This window comes from Triticum aestivum, chromosome 6D (assembly GCF_018294505.1).
Source record: "Triticum aestivum cultivar Chinese Spring chromosome 6D, IWGSC CS RefSeq v2.1, whole genome shotgun sequence".
Taxonomy (NCBI): Eukaryota; Viridiplantae; Streptophyta; class Magnoliopsida; order Poales; family Poaceae; genus Triticum; species Triticum aestivum.
In genome coordinates this window covers 5,712,048-5,717,782 of record NC_057811.1, presented here as the reverse complement: position 1 = coordinate 5,717,782, position 5,735 = coordinate 5,712,048, and the positions used below count along the sequence as shown (strand labels likewise).

Below are 5,735 nucleotides of genomic sequence, written 5' to 3'. Positions count from 1 at the left end.
TCTCTAAATATATTCTATCTATGATGTCAAAGAGAAGTTTATATTACAACCTCAACAGGAAACCAAAGTCCAAAAAGCAATTTTGAACTACGAAGCTGTCTAGTTACAACCCTTAACTTTCAAAACCGAATAAAAAACAATCTGGGGCTGATTTTTGACAATTTTGCACAGGTAGGGGGGTGGTTGGCGTGTCGTCCGCCCAATGTGATTGGTAGTGGCCATTGTGGACGTGTGGGTGGCGTGGCTGTCTGACTTTTGGTGGTGGGGGGGCTCAATCCCCTTCTGCTGCATGGCATGGCAACCTTCAGTGGCAGAGCTTCCGGTGGGTGCCTACTCTAGCATCGATCGGCTTGATGATACGGCGGCAATGGTTGGTTACCATTGGCATCTGGTAGGTGTCCATCCCCCCTTCCTGATCATGGTGCTCAGCATGCTAGCCGTAGGTCGCTACGATGGTGCAGTGGTGGTGGGATGTCCGATCAGGTTTTGGCTGGATGCCGCACGCTAGCTTTTGTTGGCGATGGGGGTGGCTCATGCGTGATGGTGGCATCGTGGGCTTGCAAACCAGTGGCAGTGAAGTACGCAGATGTCGGCGACTGCTTAGATGTCATGGCATCTGCAGACGTTGCTTTTCCTCCTTGGGGGGCCTTTGTGGAGATTCTCATCCTACACCTTCGGACCTTGGCCTTCAATTGAAAGCCTAAGACTCTGGTATGGGTTGGGTCATGAAATTATTTTCCATGTTGCTACCCCTTGGGGGTGTCGCCTGGAAAGTCATTGATCCCTCACCCTTTCCCGGGCTTGGATGCACAAGACATCGCGACCGGTAGGTGTCCGAATGGTGATGCAGATGCGGCGGCAACAATGTCGGCTGATGGACGGGTCTGGCTATGGTGGTGCATGGCGTGTTTCTTTCTTCTATGGTACTCGCTAACGAAGTCAGAGCTGCATAGTTCTCGACGCGTGGTTCTCGTATGTCGTTTGTTTGGAGGGTTCTCGATGGATCGTCCGCGGTGAAGTCGAAGTCGCTTGCTCGGGAAGTAGTGACGACAATGACATTGCAGGAAACCTCCATTGTGTCTCTCCTTGGTGATGTATGTGGGTCTTGTGGAAGTCATGTTGGCAGGGTGCCCTTTCTGGTAGGCATGTTGCAACATTTTCGCCCGGCTTTTCACGAATAAACTGGAAACTCTCTTCTAACTTTTATTTAATGAATCGGAGCCTTAAGGGACACCGACTTAAAAAAGGGTGGAGGTCATGAATGGGTCATCGATACAGTGCCCTCCTCTCTACAACTTTAATCATGCAATCTACTCGTAGATATATATTCCGTGCGGTCCTTTTTACTCCATGTATTTGTGCCAACTCAAACTTTGCAAAGTTCGACCAAATTTATATTAAAAGATATCAACATCTACAAAATCAAATATATATATATATTGATTTGACATTGTGAATGTTGATACTCTTTTTTGACAGTTTAGTCAAAGTACAGATACTTTGACTGCAGGCAAAACTTATATGCAGACTAAAAAGGATCGGAGGGAGTACTTCGGATCATCTGTATGAAGCATGCATTGCTTGTCCCTTGCAGGGAACGGGACATAGATAGACTGCATGGGAAAGAGGAATTTCGCCTGGGCCCTAGCTAAAAATAAAATGAGTGCCAACAGATTGATTATTTCAGTTGTTATTCAATCTGTATGCTCTCCAAAGTTTTCTGTATCTTTTCGGCTCAATTGCCTGAATCATGCATGTACGGAATCAGAATGTCTGAATTGTTCGAAGGTATGAGTTTACATGATTTATCATCTTAGAGGTCTAATTATATACTCGAGTTTGGACATTGTGAAGTGTACTACCTGGTGACAAGCTATATAGGAGTATATCCATAGACGGATGCAGTGTTTCCTCCTAGTGACGGCGATGAGAATATTTACCACAGCTAGAAACTTAACTAACGACACTCCTTATCTGAACTTTTCAGTGCTGACCATTACCTTATCTGAGGTGGTCTAGAAAAAGTGCAGGTCCTCTCTGTGCACTCCTTATCTGAAGCTTCCATTACCCTCTTTGCAGGGGACTCTGCATCTGCGGTTTTCATTCCACCTCAACAACGACACCTTGATTGACAACACAACTTCAGAATCGGTGCAGTAAGGCCTGCTGCAATCAAGACCAGCAACACCAAAAGCCTACGATGCGGCTGGGAATGGGACCGCATCATGGCATGTGTTTGCTGCTGTAATCTTACAAGTGTGTCTACCCACAGCTAGTTGCTCTACGTACAAGCTCCATCCTACAGCATCCTTTTGTGCTTGTACTTACCGCTGTCAGCTTTGAAAATCAAACGGTAAAGGTATTTTCATTTCACCTTGGCAACAAAAACACCAGGAATCAACTGATACTTCAGTCTGACTGGCTACTGGACTGACAAAATATTACTACTACTGAGTTTACTTGCTGCTTGAGGTTCATCAACACATCATTCTCTTACCCCTGGTATATAAAAGATGCATCTACCAGGGAAAATGTGAAGGAGAACCTGGGTACCAGCGCACCGTATATGCAAAAAAAAAAAAGTTCAAAAAATTCCAAATCTTTTTTGGTATCAAACATGATCAAGTATTGTAGTCGTATAAAAAGATTCGTCAGAGAATGACTTTCGTTGCATCTTAGGTCAAAGATTTGGCAAAAAACGCTATACAAGTATTATACACGCTATATTGTTGTCATAAACTTGTCTTTTTTGCCCTGAAGTCAATTGGAATCATTTCTTGTCCAAACTTTTTATACAAGTACAATACCTGATCATCTTTGATTCCAAACAAGATTTGGAATTTTTTGAACTTATTTTGAATTACTAATTTTTTTTGCGCATATATGGTGCGCGGGTACCCGAGAGCACCAAGTTCCCGTCCCATCTACCAGAGCTTACATCTCTGCTTGTACATCATTCATCGGTACTTCGTTCTCCTGCTAGCAAGTACCAACTACTGAATCAACCTCCCTGGAAGAAAAGAAAAAACACTCCTGAATCAACCAGCTAAAGTGCACTTTGGGGCTGGGCTGTCCACCTTGTATGGCCCTCCCGTGTGTAGCCGAAAATATGTTAGCCTGAAAGCGACATTTCAATTTTCAGCAATGGTGAACACCAAGACCAATTCCACAAATACTGTACATCACTAGTAGAGCAAACACAACACTGCGACGCAAGCGGATCAGACAATATCACTAATAAACATACAAACAAGGAGTCCTTCACGAAACACAGAGCTCAGTCGCAAACAGTTGTCATGATACATATGATAGGGGTACATACTTCTGTTACATATTATCCTAATTATTCCATTACTCGACAAAGTTATAACAACGATAGTTACTAGAATTGCAGGAAGGAAATGTAGCTCTCTTCTCTTCCTTGCTGTAGCCTTGGTTACTCGCCATCCAAAAGCTCCGACATGTCCTTGTTCTTCACATGGCATCCCTGTTTCAGAGAAAGCAGAGGAGGTTCAGGATAGCATCCATTTGTTTTGCCACTTCTAAGTGTCAACATAACAGATGACCTAATAAGAAAAGCGGATATAACAACGATAGTCAATATAGTTTCTGTTGTGCCCAGAAATCAAAATAATGAATTCGGTTCAGAACTATAGTTTCTTTTTTTCCCACTAGCTAGAGCAGTACAAATTGAATGCTTTCATATCCCAGACGGACATATTTCCATTTTATATTTTGTATTCAAATAAAATGAACTCTGACCATTGAAGAAGAAATGCCACACAAACTCAAATTACCCACTCTCTTAGCTTGGATTAGCCACTATGATATACTGCCAGAATCACAAATCAAGTATCAGCTCAAGCATACCCCGCGTACCTACGTTCTGCTTGTGTTCAAGAACGAATTATACGATTCATTCAGTAACATTCAGGGAAAAACAAGTGTTATTAATCTCACATAGCTACAGGTTCAGAGGTCAAAGCCACATAGCTGCTGGTTCAGAGTTCAAAGGTATGTATCAGAAAATTACAGTTATTATATTCAAGAGACGTGAAGGCAAAATTCCATGCTTGTTGGGTGTGCGATGATATAACAAGACAAAAAAAGGAGTGTGCAATATGTTAACAAGATTAAGCATCTTTCAGCTCTTATACAGTGGGCAACATGATAACAACACTAGGAGTACTTTTGTAGGCCCAATTTCTCGTTCGCACTGACACTTCAGAGAACAGAACTAGAGGACCATGCTATAAGCACTAAAAAAAATCAAAATAATCAACTTGGTCCAAAAACATATGTTCTTCTTATCAAAAGCTACAGCCAGTACAACTTGAACGCCCTCATATTGCAGACCCACTTGTTTCCATGTCATAGTTTGTATTTTAGTAAAAGAAAACTAATCATACAAGGAGAAGTGCATCGCGAACAAGCAGACTACTCACTGTTTGCTTGGACTAGCCACTAGTTGTTTAAAAGAAAAAATTTCATGGTCTCAACAAGAGCAAATATATAGATGATCATCATAAAAATCATAAAAGGCAAACCTTGAAGGATCATCCTTGAGCACAGGAAATATGGGAGGCCAAATCGTCATAAAAGGCTTGGCATAACTGAAATATTGATCATTTTATGTCTCCTGATGCACTTTACGCAGTGTCTTGCTCGTGACGTCCAGATAGAGTGTGCATCCACGCATCCTCAAGAAAACAAACTCAGCATTGTTTCCAACCTGACTTATCTGGACATTTGCATTATGCTCATCCTCAAGCGTGTGATCTAACATCCTCAAACAAATGGTATCGACCAGCAACCAGTTGTCCCCTTTTGTGAGCCAGAGGCGAAGTGGAAATCCGTCGACATGGATGAGATATACACCGGAAGCATTATCGGCCGGTGACAACATGGTTCTAAAATAGTTATAGCTTACTCCTTGTGGGAGCTGAATTGTGGAGAAACTTGAGGTCTTCATATCCAAGACAAACAATCTCGTCACTGACGGATGGTATATAGATTTTGTTGTCAACAAGCACAACTTTTGGTTCCCAATGGATAAGACGGCGCTGGCATGTGGCTGCGGTATGCAGGCACCAAACACCATCCTGCAATGCATACAAACGCACCAGGCACTTCCCCGAGTCCTTGGTACCCAAAATATAGAGGTAGGACAAGCCACCATCACTGCCTTCTTTGAAGAGCATTGCACTGAACCATTTGAGATTGCGTTCCACACAAGGGAACGGTGGGACGATGGGCATACCTCTCTGAGGGCACATCGGGCGGTGCGCTCCAAGTGTCAATTCTGTTTCTCTTATGTCGTGCTCGGTGAATATGGTGCCGCCATCATGGGCACCAAATATGTAGTCAGCAAGGTAACAGATGATGGTGGCAAGCTCTGGGGGCTGAGGTAGCATCGGGACAAAGCGTGGAGCAGAACGGTGGCTGGTGACGGGGGCAGGGCTAAAAAACTCTGGGGGCAGGAGCAGGGGCTGAGGCAACATTACGTGAAAGGGTGGAGCACCTAGCTGCTCCAACGCAACCGACCGCTCAGAGATGTAGTAGCCTAGGAGGCGGGGTGGGTGGAGCTCGCGGAAACGGCAGAGGAAGGCGGGGTCGGCGGCATGCCCGAGGCAGCGCTTGCACACGAGGGCGGCACGGACAAAGGTGGTGGGGAAGCCGACGCGGACGATGATCTCGCTGAGAAGGTTGTCGTCACTGAGGACCTTGGAACCGGC

At 44.3% G+C, this 5,735-nt stretch overlaps 1 long non-coding RNA gene across 1 annotated transcript; it reads right to left on the bottom strand.

The window, feature by feature from the left end:
• Positions 1-3,218: 3,218 nt before the first annotated feature.
• Positions 3,219-5,225, bottom strand: LOC123140695 (uncharacterized). Its single transcript, XR_006470051.1, has 2 exons — positions 4,548-5,225; positions 3,219-3,487 (listed from the first exon to the last, which is right to left on the bottom strand). It is a non-coding gene; the product is annotated as an uncharacterized lncRNA (long non-coding RNA).
• Between the last annotated feature and the right edge of the window lie 510 nt (positions 5,226-5,735).